This window comes from Arachis hypogaea, chromosome 15 (assembly GCF_003086295.3).
Source record: "Arachis hypogaea cultivar Tifrunner chromosome 15, arahy.Tifrunner.gnm2.J5K5, whole genome shotgun sequence".
Lineage (NCBI taxonomy): Eukaryota > Viridiplantae > Streptophyta > Magnoliopsida > Fabales > Fabaceae > Arachis > Arachis hypogaea.
In genome coordinates this window covers 150,058,764-150,080,271 of record NC_092050.1, presented here as the reverse complement: position 1 = coordinate 150,080,271, position 21,508 = coordinate 150,058,764, and positions in this window count along the sequence as shown.

The window sequence follows — 21,508 nt, the reverse complement described above, 5'->3', positions numbered from 1 at the left end:
AATAATAATAATAATAATAATAATAATGATCATTGTGATATCATCATATTTAACATAATGATAATGTAATTTTTTCATTGCTTGTGATGACTACTATTTTTCTTTTTTTTTTTAATTTGTTAAATCATAATAACTAGCATAATAATATAATAACTTAATAATAATCTAATACATATCAATTTAATATCATATTATTATGATAACACCTTCATTCATTTGTGATGGATACTATTTTTTACATAATAAACAAACACGGAATAATTCTAAGATTTACTAATAATTAATAAAATTACTAAAAAATTACTATTTTTTTTTATAAATCTTATTATAATTAATAAAGTTACCCTAAAAAATTACTAATTTCTCATATCATATTATTATAATGAATAAAATCACTCTAAAAAATGACTAGTTTAATTTTTCTTAACAACCTAATATAATTAATAAAATAAATCTTATAAAATTATTAATTTCCCTGACCGTCTTAATATAATAATTAACAAATTAATCTAAAAGTTACTAATTTTCCTTAACATGTTACTATAATTGATAAACTTAACCTAAAAAATTATTAATGTCTCATATCATATATATTATTATAATTAATAAATTAATCTAATAAACTTACTGATTTTCCGTATGATATTACTAATTAATAAAATCACTCTAAACAATTAGTAATTTCCCATCTTTGAACCCAAGACGTACGCTGATATATATGCTGCTAAAGTGCTAAACTAGCTCTTCAATAATAGGGACATGCAAATATATGAAAAATAAGATTTGCGAAGAATACGTACGTACGTTGACACATACACATCGATGTCCCTGTGAAATTAAATTTCACCTACTTATAAAGTTGAGTCGTCTAGTTGGTACTATAATACAAACCACTTTTGAAAAGCTTTTAAATCTCAGTTCGAATTGGACACACTGAGAAAGAGGGAGAGAATCTGCACCATTTCAAGACCTCAGAATCCATGTTTGAGGTCATCAAAACCTCAAATATTTACTTCATCTTTACATCTATTAAATTAAATAATAATTATCATATATCGATACTATATTAAATAAATAATAGTTATTAATTATTATTATTATTATTATAAAAATACAATTTCACATTCATTAATATTATTAGATAGATAATTATTTATATATTAAAAAAGTAAAAAATTTTATGATATAATATCCGAATTTTTATAATTAAAATATTTAGAGTTTAATTTTTATTAAAAAATTAGATATAGAGCAAAACAGAAAAAAAGAAAAAGTTTATGCGGAAAAAAATTACATTTCAATTTCAATGTGAGGAGATACATAAGATATATATGATTATCAATATGTTAGGTACATGTCAAAAATTAATATCAAATTAATTACTCGTATAAAATATATATTTAAATACATAATGTTCATTATTAAAATTTGTGAAAGTTTGTAACATATTGTAATTATTCATATCCCTAATTATTCTCTTAAAAAGTCTTCAATTTTTTTATTCTTTTAACATTTTCAAAAAGTTAACATATAAATTTTTTTTATTGAAATATTAAAAGATAATTAAAAAATAAATTAAAACTTTCAATCATTATTATTTATAATAATTTATATTAGTAAAATATTTGTCTCTAAAGTTTTTGACTATATATTATACTAGCTAGTGGCCATTATTTCCATTTTCCACAACCAGAAAGTGAGTGAAATTCTTTTGTACATATTATGTATATATTGAGTAGCATTTACTGTAATGGAGAAAGCATGTATGAGTTATTTCCTTATATTGTGTCATCATTGAGATTGAGATTGTATATATATCCTTTTGAGTCTTCTGCCTCACATGCATCAACCTCCTCAAACTCTGACCGAAAGTACTAAGAATATAATCATGGTTTACCCTTCTTTTGATTTTTCTCAGTGAATTACCCCTTTGCCCTTATTTTCTTCACTAGTTACCAAGATGGAGGAGAAATATATAGTTAGAAAACAAAATTGTATATATATGTGGGCACGGATTCGGTAAGCCGGCCTTTTCTTGGTACCGAAATGCAAAAATTTGTTTAAATTATTGGTGCGCTTTTTTATTGAGAAGTCGTTAGATCTTTTATATTTTTTAGTCCAACGGTCAAGATCATTCTAAATATAATTTGATGTGATTGGCTAGCTAATAATTTTTTGCAGCTTTTATGTCAGTGGAATTACTTTAAAAATATTATTTTTTTTGATAATTATTATTGTTATATCAAAAATATATGTGGGTTTATATCAAAAAATTAAAAATATGTTAATTTAAATTAATTAGAATTAAGTATCTCGTGTTATATTAATGTCACCTTCAACTCTTTCAAGAAATTTTTTGAAATGGTAGTGTCCAAGACCATGCTTAATCCCCCACTTGAACTCCCCAACATATTTGCGTGCTCCCATCATCACAAGTATGAACTCCACAGCCATGGCTCTGCCCACTCGACCACTTCCCGGCATAAACATCCCCAGTGTAGAATTTATAAACCCCGAAACCGTAACTCAATCCCATCTTAAACTACCCTTTATACCTGCCCCCTCTTGCCATGTCTCCACCCCAAAACCCTCGTACTTCCCATCCACCCAATCCCCTTCATACCTTCCACTCATACTATAATAATAAACCCCACTCCCCCAACACTTCCCCTTCCTTATCTCCCCCTGGTAAACGTCGCCGTTCGAGAACACCTGCTCCCGAAAATCCGTGGATCCATCGTAGGAGGAGTTTCGCTGTTTCTGTTTCTTCCTCTCCACGGCCCAGAAGACTGGTAGCAGCGGCCGCGGCCTGAATCGGACGTGCCGGATAAGACGCTGCCGAAGCCACCATGATTGAGTGGGGAGAAGGAGTTGGCAGCGCGACGATAGAGCGAGTAGGAGAGGCGGTGGGGAGGTTTCGGTCGTTGTCGGCGAACGGAGAAATAATGGAAGGGGCGGTGCTTCCGACGGCAGAGAAAAGGGAGGAAGAGAACCTGGAAGAAGAGAGAAACGATAGTAATAGTTAATTAAATACGGAGTATAACTAACTTTAATAATTAAGTTAAATATATTCACTTAAAAAATTAAAAAAACTGATCCTTTATTTTATAAAGAATTGCCAAAAAAACTCGAAAAAAACAAATATTTTTATTTGATACTTTATGACTGATCGGTGTGCCAAACAAATTTTTGGCGTTTCGGTACACAAATATCTCTTGCGTACTGAATCTGTGCCCATATATGTTCAAATGTTTTCCTTGCAGAATGTAGAAGAAAGTGAAAAAAGAGCACTACAGGATTAACACTCTGATTTTGAGTTGCTTGCTCATGTCTTTCCAAGATGATTGCTGTGATCAGAAAAAGAGAGTTGCATAATTTTTCATGCTTTGCTGTTTGTATTTGATGGAGTCATGTTTAATTAATACAGTTCTTCTTAGGTAGAAGTTTATTATTATTATGATTACCTTATGGCTTGAGAATGATTGTATTTAAAGTATACTTATCAGGAGACCTAAAATTAGATTATTGAAAAATCACAGCCTAGATATATTTTAATCTCAGAGAAATTAAAGTTGAGACATACTTGCCAGTTTTAAGTCAAAATTGAAATAGTACTAGTAATTCATAAAACAGTTTATATAACAGCGAAAAATAATCAAAAAATGTGTTAATTGCTGGTTGGTTGCTACATGCTACGATGGCTATTTTTTTCGGTAAAAAAAAATAGGCTGACAAGTGTCAGGGGCCACTCTCACCCTAGTTGAAGATGAGAATTAAAATTCTCAAAAGAGTTTATATTCATGTATTTTTTATGTTTTAAAGTAAGAAAAAAATTTAATTCTCAAGAGCATTTTAATTTTATGCTTTCCAACAGGCTTTTGATAGTTATCTATCCACTACTACTACCACTTCTTTTATTCTGCTGCTCCTGTGGTATTGCTTTGATGTTGCTGTGGTACTGATTATCTGCTGCCGAATCGCTATTCGCTGCCGCTGCTACCTTTCTAATTCTGCTTCTGTTGCGCTACTACTTTGGTGCTGGTGTTGTACGGATTAAGACAATATTTAAGGTTGGTTCATGCGAATTTAAATACGTCTATTAATTTAAATACATCTATTAATTTGTTATTAATTTGTTATAGATAATTTTTTTAAGATTTATTTGTTACTTTATTTATGCTAACCTTTGACATTCTAATTTGTTGTCTTGTTTAGCAAAAAATCATTCTTCCAATAACTTCAAAGCCGTGGATAATGAACGGATTTTGTCGTGCATGGAAAAAATACAAAGGCGAAATAAAAAAGGAACATTTCTTGAAGTACAACACAAAGAAAGAAATGATAAAGAACCGATCGTTAGAGATTCCTGAGGTTCAATTTCGCAAACTAATTCGGTATTGGAGTCTTTCGACTGTTAAGGTAATATTGTCTTTTAGTTCTTTATGTGATTAAACTTGGTGTTTTGGAAAAAAGGTAGTGTGATTTTGAAAAAACAAGAAAATATGTTTATTAAGAATAATAACATCTCTTTTTCATGTTTATATTTAGGCTGTGTCTACTAAGAATGCTGAAAATAGGTCAAAGCAAACATGTCTTCACCGGATAGGTTCCACAAATTTTGGAATAGTGCGCAAGCAGCTGGTAATATAACTTATTTTTTTGTGATTTCTCATTTATATTCAGGTTGTAGTTTTCTAGTTAGTATGCTTCATGTAAATTTTTTTATATGTACTCTAGCGCGACTCTAAAGAGAACAGTGAAGAACCATCACGAGTTGAAGTTTTTATAGCAACTCGCACAAGTAAAAAAGGAAAAGAAATTGATGCTAAAATGCAAAGCACAATTGTGAGTTGTTTGTATTTGTATTTGGATTTGTACAATATAAATTCTATAGTGATTTCTATTAATATTGAGTTAATGCGGCTTTGTATTTTATTGCTCCTCACTTTTGACAGGCTGAACTTCAAACCCGCATAGAGGTAGGAAAAAATGATGAGGATGCATTTGTAGGAGTGTTAGGAAATGACCAACCAGGTCGAGTTTGTTGTTATGGGGCTTCGATTACAAAAAGCTCTCTTAAAAAGGATGAGGAGATTCGACATGTCAAAGTTGAATACAACAACAAGGTTGAATCATTAGAGAAGAAGATGGACGGTGTATGTAGTTTATGAAAGGTATTGGTGCACCAAGTCAACTCTGGAATGAGTGAGGAAGAGGTAGCAGCCTTATTGCAAGCTGCCCAAAATTCTCCTTTGGATGCCTCAAGTAGCAGACCGAGAAATACTCCTCGCTCCTCCGAATCAACTCATATTCCACCCAAAAATGTAAGTCACTATCTTTGGATATTCGATATATTTCCATTCAAAGTAGTTGACTTATTGTTGTTGTTGATTTTGGATATTTGATAGTGAGATAAAAGATTATAAATGGTGCTAATGGTGTTGAATTGGAATCTGAATGTAAAGTTGTTGATTTTTTAGTAGTGTTTTGTTTTGTATCTAGTATGGCATTGAATCTCAATTTTGGAAAACACGAAAAATCTTTGAAGATTTGTACTTTTTCCTAATCAAATTGGAAAAAGGAAAAGAAAAGAAACCATAATTGAATTTTAATGGTTTTGTTTGTTTTTATTTTTGCAGACTCCAGAACGAATTAATGGCTCTCATGATATATCTCATTTTGCTTGATTTATTTATTGGGGATCGGTTATAGAATTGATCCATATGCAATTTGTATTGATTCTCCAGTTGCTAGTATAAACTTATAGTGCATGCATGTGACTGCAGGTGCAGTATAGGACTACAAGAATGGTTAATTTGGTTGTGAAATATATTAAGAGTTAAGGTGATACATGCCATTGTTGAGAAACATGTGACAGTTGCAGAAAAAGGGGGGGGAGGGGGGCAGTTTGATTGTTAGCTTCCTATATCAGTACCCTTTCCCTTTTTGAAAACTTTAAGAACAAAAAAAGTATAGTGGCTTTCAATGAAAGAAAAGCCTTTGCTGGTTACAATTATTGTACGACTATAACATTCATTTGTTGATAATATATGTCTTTTCATTTTTTGGTTTGGTATAAGATGCACTAACACAACAATATTTAAAATTATGCAGGGAAGTGCTGAAAACAGTTTTGCTCACAATGATGATCAGTAATCATGAAGTTTTATATTTTGTAATGAAGTGTAAAAGAAGTAGATAATGTAACCCATGTTGGAATTGTAATTCATGTATTAGGAAACTGCTAGTGGATAAGACTTTGATTTTTGGTATTTTGTTAGAGTATAACATGTGATCAAACACTTTTTCTGTGACAAGTTTATGAAGCAAGGATTAGTTGATTTAAAATTAGTACTCATCTTTTAAATTTTAAAATTATCTACGATTTTGTAAGATTTATAAAAAAAAAGAGTGCCAATAGGTACTAAACTATTTTACAGCCACGCTTTAAAAGGGTGGCCATATTGTATAACAGCAATCAATAGCCACGCTTTATAAGCGTCGCTGTAATTTAGTTCAGAACCTAGCCATATCTCCACTTGTTGCCACGCTTTGGAAGCGTGGCAATATACGTTACAGTGCGCATCAACAGCCACGCTTTAAAAGCGTAGCTGTATCTCACAGCTATTGGCACGCTTTAAAAGCATAGTCATATCTTGCTATTGGCACGCTTTAAAAGTGTAGCCATATTTCACACATATGGCCACGCTTTTAAAGCGTGGCGATCTTTAAATTAGATTTAGTATTTTGAATTAGAATTTTCTTTGTTATTGTTTATTTGATTTGGTTGAATTTGGATCCTCTAAATTTTCAATTTTTACTTTAGAGAGTAAAGTGTGATCTTCTATCCTTGAATAGTTTCTCTCTCATATTTATTTTTGGTCTCATTTATGAAATAAATGGCGTGAAAGATCACACTTTACTCTATAAAGTAAAATTCAAAATTTAGAGAATCCAAATTCGATTTGGTTAAATAGAAATAGAATAATCTTTCTGTTTGAACTGTGTTCTTTCCACACTTAGGTGTGTTTATAAGATTTTTTTATGTGTATAAAATATTTGGTATTAAAGATTTTAACATTAATTATTTAGTACTCGAAAAGTACTAATGATATCATGACATTAAAGTTTGGTTCGATAAATTTTAGTTTAACTCCCTTTTAATTTTTAATTTTTCTTTTTTTTATTTATATTTTTTATGTTGGTTCTTCCCAAAAAATATTTAGCTCCGCCCCTATCTTAAATATTGTCTTAACCCAAAAATATAATTATAGCGAGATCATTTTTTTCTTTAGATTTTTTTTTCGGTCTCGTTCAAAAAGAATTCAGTATTTTCCATATATTATCCTGACAGCTTTTTATATTATGTGTATATTAAATATCAATTATTTATATAAAATATATATTAAAATATAAAATATATATTAAAAATAATAATATATATATTTATACACAAATATATAATCCTTAATTCAAATGCTGACATTTTTAGAGGCTGAACAAGCATTTAGGTGAAGTTGTCATAAAATTTCTGCTAAATATAATATATAGAGAGAACCTTGTGCTCCAAAAAATATATACCAAAAATAAAGCGTGTACTGCTGTCTCTAGAAAAACTATGCCATCAATATATTTGTTTTAGAAAAATATAAGGGACGTAACATTTTTTTATGTTTCACGAGGCAGGGCCAATTAAACTTTTCTACATCCCAAACACAATCTTTGATGTTGAAGTCAAAACATTCACACCTACCTGTTCAATATGAACTTAGAAATTCAGTTACAAAGACTTCGTTTTTCATTCTTACCATAAAAGATAATACTGCTATTCTAAGTTCTCCTCTAATTAACCTTGGATCCTCTCCTCTCATGCTTTAAAAATATATATATATATATTTTCAAGTATTTGAGATTTTATAGGAGAACAATTTCATTCGTTGGTCTTTTCATATTAAAATTTGAACCCGAAATTATTAATGAAAGAGAAAGAATATCTGTCATCTCAATCGACCATCTATTCATAGTATTACATATTGATAAAAATATTTTTTTTTAAAAATTAATAGTCAAATTCGTACCTGAAAAATTATCTATTTTTTAAATTAATTCTCAAAAGAATTTTTTAGTTATATTAGTCTTTGAAAAATAAAACGTAAGTCAAATTGGTCCTTCCATCAATTAGATGATAACGTGGTAGGTTAATGCCACGTGTCAGAAGATGATTGGTTGACGTGTCAAGTCAGTGACACCTAGCACGTCACATGTCACTTGATATGTAAAAAGTTATTTATAATCAAAATAATCTTTAAAAGTTCAGACGTAAGTCATTTTCATCCCTAAAATTTTAAAAATTAATCAAATTACTCCTTATATAAATTTTTTATTTTTTCTTCGTAATATTAAATTTAAAATCTTTTTTTATAGTATCAGTTTTAATATTATTTTTTAGATCTTAATAAACAAAATTCTCTTTACATAAAATAATAAAAATAATTAAATTATTATAAAGTTATTTTATTATTTATATTTTAAATTTTCACATTTTCAAATTGTAATTTTTTTATAGTAATTTTTTTTCTTTAAACGAGTTTATCAAATGATTATTGATTATATATTTAAAAATTTAATATTTTAAATCTCACTAAATAATATAGTAGTTATTTTAAAATTTAAATCTTTTAAATTTTTTAAAATTATAATTTTTATTATTTTGTAATTTATATGGTAGAACTCAATAATTGAAAAACTAATTTGTGAGATCACTTAGTGAATTTTAATATTTTAATATAGTTTTTTTAGCATAAATACTATATTTATTTAGTGAGATCTAAAAGATTAAAATATTTAAATAACTACTATATTTATTTAGTGAAATCCAAAATATTAAAACTTTTAGTATATAACTAGTTTTAATATTTTGGATTTTACTAAATAAATATAGTAGTTATTTTAAATATTTTAATCTTTTGGATCTCACTAAATAAATATAGTTATTTTAAAAAAACTATATTAAAATAGTAAGATTCAACAACTGATCCCACAAATCGATTTTTTAATTATTGAGTTCTACCATATAAATTAAACAATAATAAAAATTATAATTTTAAAAAATTTAAATTTTAAAATAACTACTATATTATTTAGTGAGATTTAAAATATTAAATTTTTAAATATATAATAAAAAATAATTTGATAAACTCGTTTAAATAAAAAAAATTTACTATAAAAATTATAATTTAAAAATATAAAATTTTAAAATACAAATGACAAAATAACTTTATAATAATTTAATTATCTTTATTATTTTATGTAAAGAGAATTTTGTTTATTAAGGTCTAAAAAATAATATTAAAATTAGTACTATCAAAAAAGTATTTTAAATTTAATATTATGAAGAAAAAATAAAAAAAATTATATAAGGACTAATTTGATTAATTTTTAAAATTTTAGGGATGAAAATGACTTATATCTGAACTTTCAGGGACTATTTTGATTATAAATAATATTTTTATATGTCAAGTGACACGTGGCGTATTAAGTGTCATTGACCTGACACGTCAACCAATCATCTTGTGCCACGTGGTGTAGAACCTATGCACAATTACTCAAGAGGGGGGGTGAATTGAGTATTGCAACAACAATGAATCTTTTTGCGAAAGTTAAAGACAATATACAAAAGTGTTATTGTACTAGTATTTTTCCAAGAGCTTAACTCAATTGCTAAGCATTTATAAGGAGCTTTTACTTTCCAATAGACACCAACTCAAATAAATTGATCAAGCTTTTCACCAATCGGACTTAAGCTATTTCTTAAGTACTTACGAAGCTACTTTTCAATCACAATTTATTTGCTCAAACGTAAAAGACAATAATATAGAAGAGATGAGTTTGGAGAGATGCAAACGCTATTTAGAGTGGTTCGGCACAATCCTTGTCCTACGTCCACTTTCTTTCTCAATCGCTATTGAGAAGTTCCACTATTGCCAAGCTTCAAGGTGCTCGCGCAAAACCTTTACAATCCGAGTCCTTAGTTTCTAACACCTCACGGTATATGATCACCACTCGTATACTAACCCACTCCACTTAGAGACTCCTTCTCTAAGATTTGCCTTGAGTACTTAGTATACTTCTTTGGTATCCTCACCGACTATAGTGTTTATAACTCTTGACTCAACCTTGGAGATCACACTCCAATTTACAAAGTGTTACAAGAAAACAATTCTCAAAGAATTGTTGAGATGAAATGAGTACTCTCTAGAAGAGTGTATGATTACAAGTTTAGCACTATTGAACCAATTGATATTGCTCTCTCAAATTGTGTATTATAACACCTTTAAAATGTGTAGAATGAAAGAATATGAACAAGATAGTTTGCAAATACTCACGTGTATGAAATAAGGCTTCAATCCATCTATTTATAGACTTCCCAAACCTTAGAAACGTTGGGGAGTTAATGGGATGAAGCCGTTTTGTTAAAACTAGCCGTTTTTTATGTTTTTGAATCATTTGCATCGATGCATAACACTTTGCATCGATGCAAATGTGTCTTTGAAGCTGAAATTTGAATTTTCAGCTAGGTTGCATCGATGCAAACATTTTTGCATCGATGCAAAAAGTCGTTGCATGCTTTGCATCGATGCAAGATGAGTGTGCATCGATGCAAACCTCAAAGAATGGCTTAAAATCATTTCAAAATGCTTAGGATTGATCTCAAACTTGTTGGAGTCAATTCCTATGCTTTTGTACCTTTGAAAACAAGTTTTTAAACCATTTGGCTAGCATAGAATTGCAAGATGTGCATCAAAACATTTTGTGAGTGTGTGTTGAGAGATTTAGCAATTGGTTCTTAACAAGAAGTTACCTAAGTCCTAAGACACTATACTTGTCTTCAAACGTTGTGGACTTGAGTTTCTTGTTGATGTTGTGTTGCTTTCAACTCTTCATTCCTCAACGTTGAATGTTGGTTGATCCTTCAACATGCTTTTTCATTCAAGTTGTTTGTTGGTTTGTCATTCATCAAAACCTACGAATACAAACTTCGCATACAAGCAACATGGTTTACAATTTCCCCCTTTTTGATAATGACAAATCAATTTTTTGAGGATATACATTTATAAATGATTTTGAAAGCAACAATAATGTACTTTGTTTTATAGAAAGCTTTGGAGAAGACTTCACAAAAAAAATTTTGCAGGAGTTCCCCCTAAATATGTGCATTTGTTCCCTTAACGGGCGTTTATCAAAGAAAACAATTTAGATATCAAAGTTTTTGCTTAGCGGAAGTCTTTTTGAAAACATTGTTTCGCAAACTTATTTCTTCTTTTCAAATCCTTAAACTTCTTCTTTTTCAAAAGTTTAAAATTTCAAATATCCTCAAACTTCTCTTCCCCCTTTTGACATTATCAAAAAGAAAGGATTTTGAAATGTGTCATAGAAGCATGCATAAAACAATGAAAATAGATATTTCCCCCTTTCAAAAAGAATTTGATTTCCTCTTTTTATATATAAAACAAGCATGCATAATTCCCCCTAAATAAGTGAAATATATTAAAGCATGCTCATTAACTTAAAATAGGGGTACCAAGCCTATTTTGAGTTATTCATCAAATAAGCATACAAGCATTAATCATTAAACAAAATTATGAAGAGCATATCAAAATGTTAAAACCATAATAGAAATCCTTAGCTTACTAGGAGTTAGTTTAACAATTCATATAATGAAATAAACATAAAGCAATAAAGAGTGACTTGATGAAGAGGAGACAATCAATCTTGGTCTTCATCATCATCAGTGTCCTCTTCATATGGTAGGTGGATCCCGAAATGCTCATATAAGTCATCAATACGACGATCCAAGCGACCCGTGCGACGATCTACACGAGACACACGACGATTAAGTGCTTCAAGCTGCCTACCATGCTCTACGTCAATCCTTTGGATGTTTTGGTTGATGGATTGTAATTCTCTCATTATATCAACCAAGGAGGGTGGTTCTTTCTTCAATCCTTTGAGTTCCATCATGTATATACTCATTTAAACTATTATAAACTTCAAATTGTTGATCGTCCATTGTTTATAATCTTCAAATTCTTCAATCTACCTCAAGATTAATCACTCATTCATCAACTCATAAACCTACAAAACAATGGCTAATTGGATATCTCCAATGCTTAAGTTAGTAAGAGATACAAAAATAGCAATATAAATACAATGAATTCAAACAAATCATATTAGATTAGAATCCAAGATGCCAAGTTCATTTCGGATGTTAAAAAAAATTTCTTTACATAAAGGTTTAGTGAAGATGTCCGCTAGTTGTTTACTAGTTTCGACAAATTCAATAACCACATCACCCTTTTCAACATGGTCTCTTATGAAGTGATGTCTAATCTCAATATGCTTGGTTCTTGAATGTTGAACCGGATTCTTGGTTAAATTTATTGCACTAGTATTATCACATTTGATAGGAATGTGATCAAGCATGAGTCCATAGTCCATAAGTTGTTGTTTCATCCATAAAATTTGAGCGCAACAACTACCGGCGGCTACATACTCGGCTTCGGCGGTAGATAAGGCTACACTTACTTGTTTCTTGCTATGCCATGAAACAAGAGAGTTTCCTAGCAAGTGACAAGTGCCGCTAGTGCTTTTCCTATCCAATTTGCAACCGGCAAAATCGGAATCGGAATAACCAATCAAATCACAAGTGGATCCTTTCGGATACCACAATCCAACATTTAATGTTCCTAGGAGATACTTCATAATCCTTTTCACCGCACTTAAGTGAGATTCCTTAGGATTAGTTTGGTATCTCGCACACATGCATACACTAAACATGATATCTGGCCTACTTGCCGTTAGATAAAGCAATGATCCTATCATGCCTCTATACTTCTTTACATCTATGTTTTTACCTTGTTCATCTCTGTCAAGGTAGCAAGTAGTGCTCATTGGTGTGTCCATTGCCTTAGCATTGTCCATTCCAAATCTTTTGAGCAATTCTTTGCAATATTTGGTTTGGCCAACGAAAGTTCCTTCTTTTCCAATGACGTTGTCTAGAGGATGATCCTTTGAAGTATGCCAGTCCTTTGGAAGTGCATTTATTTGTGCTTGTGATGGTGCAATTTCTTCAACTTGAACATTATCCTTTGTTGTAGAGGCTTTATTTAAATCTTTTTCTTTGTCTTCACCATTCAAATTTAGTGAATCAAATTTTTCTACATTTTCATCAAAATCTTTTCTAGCATAACAACGGTTAGTTTCATCAAAAGCGACATGAATACTTTCTTCCATAGTCATGATGCGTTTATTATATACTCTAAAAGCTTTGCTAGTTAAAGAGTAGCCTAAGAAGATTCCTTCATCAGCCTTAGCATCGAATTTGCCTAAGTTATCTTTTCCATTATTTAGGATAAAGCATTTACAGCCAAAGACGTGAAGGTGGGAAATATTTGGCTTTCTTCCTTTGTACAATTCGTACGGTGTTTTCTTAAGAATAGGTCGAATGATAATCCTATTCATAACATAACACGCGGTACTAACCGCATCCGCCCAAAAGTACTTAGGAATATTAGCCTCATTGAGCATAGTTCTCGCCATTTCTTCTAAATGACGATTTTTCCTTTCAACCACACCATTTTGTTGTGGTGTTCTAGGAGAGGAAAAATTATGCTCAATGCCATTTTCTTCACAAAAAGTTTCAAAAAGATTGTTTTCAAATTCTCCACCATGATCACTTCTAATAGATGATATATGCAAATTCTTTTCATTTTGAATAACTTTGGCTAATCTTTTGAATGCTCGAAATGCATCACTCTTGTTTGCTAGAAACAAGGTCCATGTAAATCGAGAGTAATTATCAACAATAACTAAAGCATAGTAATTGCCACCAAAGCTCATAGTCCTGGAAGGACCAAATAAATCCATGTGCAAAAGTTGTAATGGCCTTGTTGTTGAAACAATGTTTTTAGATTTAAAAGAGGCCTTTACTTGTTTTCCCTTTTGACATGCGTCGCAAAGGATGTCTTTTTCAAAACGTAGCTTTGGTAAGCCAATTACTAACTCTTTAGAGACCAACTTGCTAAGATGGTCCATGTTAGCATGAGCTACTCTACGATGCCATAACCAAGTTTCATCATTTTTACTAACAAGGCATTTCACATCATTTGAGGAAACTTCATCTATATTAATCATGTATACATTGTCAACACGGTGTCCAATTAGCACAATTTCATTAGTGTCTTGCCTTTTTATCAAACAACATTTTGAGTCAAAGGTAACTAAGTTTCCTTTGTCACAAAGTTGGCTAACACTAATGAGATTATGTTTGAGACCTTTGACAAGTATAACATTATCTATGGAGGTAGAAGAATTTTTACCAACTTTTCCAACGCCGATTACTTTGCCGGTGTTGTTGTCTCCATAGATCACATTTCCTCCGTTTGTAGGCTCTATTGCGGTGAACTTTGATTCATCGCCGGTCATGTGTTTGGAGCATCCACTATCAACATACCAATTTGTATCCTTAGCTCCAACACGTACCTACAAGACAATTAAAATTGGGATTTAGGTACCCAAGTGAATTTGGGTCCTTGATGGTTAGTATGAGCATAATGCCCATAAAGTGCCCATCTCGTATCTTGACTACGAAAGTTTATATGTTTAATTCTAGTAAAGCATACGGGTGCTATATGACCTACTTTATTGCAATAATGACATATGACATTTGGATTATGCATCCTATGCATGTTTCTAAATGGTTGCCTAGGTTGTTTCCTAAATGCAACATCTTTTGATCTATATGCATTGTGATTATAATTTCTAAATGAAGCATGTTGAGGAGGATGTTTAAAGGCTTCATTCCTTTTAGGCATGCTTGCCTTTTGGGCTTGCGGTTGCCTAATAGGAGTTTTAGTATTTTTAAATTTTCCTTTTTCAAAACCTAAACCTTCCTTATTATGAACATGCTTTTGGTTTTTCAACATTTTATCTAAGTTCTTTGAAGATTCATTGAACTTAGCTAAAGTGTTCTTAAGATTTGTAATTTCATTTTCATGCATTTTACAAGATTTGTATGGATCACTACTTGTGCTACACTTATCTTTTCCAAGATTGATATTCTCATTTTTTAACATCTCATTTTGTTTTAAAAGATCCATATTCTTTTTCTTTAGGAGAGAATAATCTTGGGTAAGTTTTGTGTACACCTCAAGTAAGGCGTCATATTCATCTTGTAAATTAAAAGAAGTGGAGTTGTCATTACTAACCTTTTCTTCGCTTGCCATTAAGCAAAGATTTGCAACCTCGTTGTCATCGGAGTCGGATTCATCCTCGTTCTCCCATGATATGTATGCTTTCTCCTTCTTCTTAAATTTCTTGTTTTTGTCCTCCTTTTGAAGTTTTGGACAATTGGGTTTAATGTGTCCAACTTCTCCACACTCATAGCATTTTGGTACCTTTGTTTTGCTCTTGAAGTTTTTCTTCATTGCAAACTTATTGAATCTTTTTAATAAGAGTGCAAATTCTTCATCTCCTTCTTCTTCATTATCATCACTCTCTTCTTGTAGTGATGTTGTTTTAAGGGCGAGACTTTTCTTCTTGCTTTCTTCACCTTTTTGTCTATTTAGCATAGTCATCTCATAGGTGAGAAGATTACCTCGTAGTTGATCAAATGTAAGTTGATCATAGAGCCTTCCTTCCACAATGGCGTTCACTTTGGAGTTCCATTTTGGTGTAAGGCTTGTAAGCACCTTGGTCACAATTTGTTTATCATTGTATTTTGTGCCAAGCATGCTTAGGTTGTTGAAGATCTTGGAGAGTCTTTCAAGAGCTTCTTCAATGCTCTCTTCATCTTTCATTTTAAAATTTTCCCATTCATGAACCAACATAAATACCTTTGATTCTTTAACGTGGTCGGTTCCTTCGTAAGTGATTTGGAGTTTATCCCAAATCTCTTTAGCGGTTTCACATGTAGAGATCTTCATATAGTCATGCTCGTTAAGTGCACAATGGATGAAGTTGATGGCTTTATCATTCATTGCCACTTTCTTCCAATCATCGTCACTATATTCATTTTCTCCTTTCGGTACTTGCTTTAAGACGGAGACTTCTCCTTCTTTAGCGCTTGTTGTCTTTGTTGGAATGTGATTTCCATTCTCAATCACTTTCCAAATTCTCACATCTTGAGAACGGATCCAAATTCTCATCTTATTTTTCCAATAAGAGTAATTTGTTCCGCTAAAAAGAGGAGGTCTAGCGGTTGAGTTACCTTCACTAGTGTTGTTGTTGTTAAAGCTTGTGCTTGCCATGATCTTTTCCCTTAAACGGTTAAGTCTTTCAAAGGGTTAAGCTCTGATGCCACTTGTAGAACCTATGCACAATTACTCAAGAGGGGGGGGTGAATTGAGTATTGCAACAACAATGAATCTTTTTGCGAAAGTTAAAGACAATATACAAAAGTGTTATTGTACTAGTATTTTTCCAAGAGCTTAACTCAATTGCTAAGCATTTATAAGGAGCTTTTACTTTCCAATAGACACCAACTCAAATAAATTGATCAAACTTTTCACCAATCGGACTTAAGCTATTTCTTAAGTACTTACGAAGCTACTTTTCAATCACAATTTATTTGCTCAAAGGTAAAAGACAATAATATAGAAGAGATGAGTTTGGAGAGATGCAAACGCTATTTAGAGTGGTTCGGCACAATCCTTGTCCTACGTCCACTTTCTTTCTCAATCGCTATTGAGAAGTTCCACTATTGCCAAGCTTCAAGGTGCTCGCGCAAAACCTTTACAATCCGAGTCCTTAGTTTCTAACACCTCACGGTATATGATCACCACTCGTATACTAACCCACTCCACTTAGAGACTCCTTCTCTAAGATTTGCCTTGAGTACTTAGTATACTTCTTTGGTATCCTCACCGACTATAGTGTTTATAACTCTTGACTCAACCTTGGAGATCACACTCCAATTTACAAAGTGTTACAAGAAAACAATTCTCAAAGAATTGTTGAGATGAAATGAGTACTCTCTAGAAGAGTGTATGATTACAAGTTTAGCACTATTGAACCAATTGATATTGCTCTCTCAAATTGTGTATTATAACACCTTTAAAATGTGTAGAATGAAAGAATATGAACAAGATAGTTTGCAAATACTCACGTGTATGAAATAAGGCTTCAATCCATCTATTTATAGACTTCCCAAACCTTAGAAACGTTGGGGAGTTAATGGGATGAAGCCGTTTTGTTAAAACTAGCCGTTTTTTATGTTTTTGAATCATTTGCATCGATGCATAACACTTTGCATCGATGCAAATGTGTCTTTGAAGCTGAAATTTGAATTTTCAGCTAGGTTGCATCGATGCAAACATTTTTGCATCGATGCAAAAAGTCGTTGCATGCTTTGCATCGATGCAAGATGAGTGTGCATCGATGCAAACCTCAAAGAATGGCTTAAAATCATTTCAAAATGCTTAGGATTGATCTCAAACTTGTTGGAGTCAATTCCTATGCTTTTGTACCTTTGAAAACAAGTTTTTAAACCATTTGGCTAGCATAGAATTGCAAGATGTGCATCAAAACATTTTGTGAGTGTGTGTTAAGAGATTTAGCAATTGGTTCTTAACAAGAAGTTACCTAAGTCCTAAGACACTATACTTGTCTTCAAACGTTGTGGACTTGAGTTTCTTGTTGATGTTGTGTTGCTTTCAACTCTTCATTCCTCAACGTTGAATGTTGGTTGATCCTTCAACATGCTTTTTCATTCAAGTTGTTTGTTGGTTTGTCATTCATCAAAACCTACGAATACAAACTTCGCATACAAGCAACATGGTTTACACGTGGTACTTAACGTGACATGTCATCATCTAACTAACGGAAGGACTAATTTGACTTATGTTTTATTTTTTAAAGACTAATATGACAAAAAATCTTTTTAGAACTAATTTGAAGAATGAGTGATTTTTCAGGGACAAAAAATTAATTATTATTTTATTTATATAATAACAACACTTTATTGATTAGGTAAACAATGCAAAGAGCCAAAGTCGTATGAGTTTAATTTCTTCCAAAACATCCTACTTAGGAGTAGTAGGTAAAATGGTGGTAGGTGGTGTGATACATGGCCATCATAGCATTGTGCGAATTAACCAAAAGTTCTAACTATTAGAACTAAGAATATAATTGCATTAGGTTTTCTATCTTCAATTTGGACAAAAATGGCATAACAATATACTAAATTTCCAATCATATATAAGAACACCTTTACCAACTTCAACTAAGGTCAGTTTCTTTTGTTGGAGATTTCTTTTGTTGGGGGTATAAATTAAACTAGCCCACTCTATAAACTCAGGTACCATTCCATGAATTTATGTAGTCCTTTTCCCATTTGATGATAATTTCATGCTATTTTTCCTTTTAGTACTAATGGGATCAATAGGCCCAAATAGGCGTGTGTCACTTTTCATCTCTCTTTGTTTGGTGTATTTAAGTTTATGTAATTAATATAGGTTAACAATGTATGTTAAATGGAAATGATGATGAATCCTAAGTTATAGCTTATGAAAAAGAATAAAGCCTATGCTTTTGCAAATTGCAAGCCTATAATATAGGAATAAACCATGACAATAGCATTAGGCCGTACTATACAAATTAACTTGCTACCATTATTTTGCAAGTCACATTTATAACATGGGCCCAACAAAATTCATCTATGTAATAAAGATACAAATCAGTTTTCTTCTTTCTTAAAAAAAAAAAAAGCCAACAATAACAAAAAGAGTAATTACCCAAATCAGTCTCCGAGGATTTTAGAATCAGACATTTTAGTCCCCAAGAAAAATTAATATACGGATCAGTCCCCAAAGTTTTACTCCGGCAGACAAATCAGTCCCCAGTTCATTTTCCGGCAGAGTAATTACCCAGATCAGTCCCCAAAGATTTTAAAAACGGACATTTTAGTCCCTAAGAAAAACTAATGTACAAATCAATCCCCAACGTTTCTCTCTGTTAGACATAATAGTCCCCCGTCCAAAAATAAATAAAATAAAATAATTATTATATTAATTGTACAATAATATTGTACTATAATTTTTGTATTTTTTAGACAAAAATAATGATAAATTTATTCATTAAATTCTTATATATATATATATATATATATATATATGTATGTATATAGTCACTCAATAACAACAACAACAATAATAATAATAATAATAATAATAATAATAATAATAATAATAATAATAATAATAATAATAATAAAATGATTAGAGATTATTTTACAAGAAATCCAAAGTTAATATCATTTGATATTTTTGTATTTAATATAATCAAAAGATGTCCTAGGTAAAAAAAATTATATATGTTTATATTAAAAAATATGTATTAAAACAAAATTTTTTAATTTGAATTTATATTAAATACATATTTGTTTTAATACAAACATATTTTTTAAAATAGTACATCTTTTGATTATATTAAATACAAAAATATCAAATGATTTTAACCTTGATTTTTTTGTAAAATAATCTCTAATAATTTTATTTATTTATTTATTTTTTATTTTTATTATTATTATTATTATTATTATTATTATTATTATTATTATTATTATTATTATTATTATTATTATTATTATTATTATTGAGTGACTATATATATATATATATATAATGAATAAATTTATCATTATTTTTATCTAGAAAATACAAAAAATCATGGTATAATATTATTATGTAATTAATAATAATAATAATAATAAATAAAATTATTAGAGATTATTTTACAAAAAAAAATCAAGGTTAAAATCATTTGATATTTTTGTATTTAATATAATCAAAAGATGCACTATTTTAAAAAATATGTTTGCATTAAAAAAATATATATTTAATATAAATTCAAATTAAAAAAATTTGTTTTAATACATATTTTTTAATATAAACATATATAATTTTTTTTACCTAGGACATCTTTTGATTCTATTAAATACAAAAATATCAAATGATTTTAACTTTGAATTTCTTGTAAAATAATCTCTAATCATTTTATTATTATTATTATTATTATTATTATTATTATTATTATTATTGAGTGACTATATATATATATATAAGAATTTAATGAATAAATTTATCATTATTTTTGTCTAAAAAATACAAAAAATATAGTACAATATTATTGTGCAATTAATAATAATAATAATTTTATTTTATTTATTTTTGGACGGGGGACTATTATGTCTAACAGAGAGAAACGTTGAGGATTGATTTGTACATTAGTTTTTCTTGGGGACTAAAATGTCCGTTTTTAAAATCTTTGGGGACTGATCTAGGTAATTACTATGTCGGAAAATGAACTGGGGACTGATTTGTCTGCCGGAGTAAAACCTTGGGGACTGATCCGTGTATTAATTTTTCTTGGGGACTAAAATGTCCGATTCTAAAATCCTCGGGGATTGATTTGGGTAATTACTCTAACAAAAAATTACAAACCAGCATCTTCAGAGGGGAAATACACCAACTCTGATCGGTCAAAATGATGAGTATTTTTGTTTGGTGGCTACTCCAATAAAGATTTTATCATTGTCATCATATAGAGATATTTTATTTTGACTATTGGATGATAAATTATAGGATTTGATTTTCATATGTTATAAAAGTGTTATTTTTATTTAAAATGTGGCTAAACAAATAAGTTATACTTTTTAAACAAAGATCATCATAAAAAGATATTTTTAACATTTTTATTGGAGTAGTTACCTTTTTGTTTTGGATAAAATATATTTTTTGTTTTTAATGTTTTAAAATTATTCTCAACGTTTAATTTGATTCAATTTTATTCTTAATGTTTTAAATAAGTTTTAATTTTATTCCTATTATTAATTTTTTAATGGTCAATAATTGATCAATTATTTTCTTCCAATCTTACCTTTAATCAAAATTTTAATTATACTCTCAATCTATTTAAAAATTTTAATCTAACTCCAACACCATCAACCCTAGCTTCTATCATATCATCTCCTCTTTAACTATCGTCACCATTATTTTTCTATTAACAACCACCACCACACCGTCCACACATTTTCACCGTTACTATCACTCGCCTACATAACCTAACCAATTCATCTTTCAAATACAAAATCATTCTTCATCAATTTCATTCATTAACACACATTCACAATGCAAACAAAAAGAGATCACATAAAAAGAAGAAAGAAGAAAGAAGAATATGAGAAAAGAAGCTCAGAGCCTCAGAGAAAGAAGAAGAAAGGAAAAGAGAAAAGGGAGAAGAGGAAGAAGAGGGCACCTCCTGCGAAGGACTGCCGCTACAGCAAAATCGCCGGCGAAGGAGAGAGATAAATCGCAGGGGGAGAGAGAGATGGTAGAGGACACCATTACCGCTATCAGAGAGAGAGAGAGAGAGAGAGAGAGAGAGAGAGAGAGAGAGAGAGAGAGAGAGAGAGAGAGAGAGAGAGAGAGAGAGAGAGAGAGGCTCCAACAAG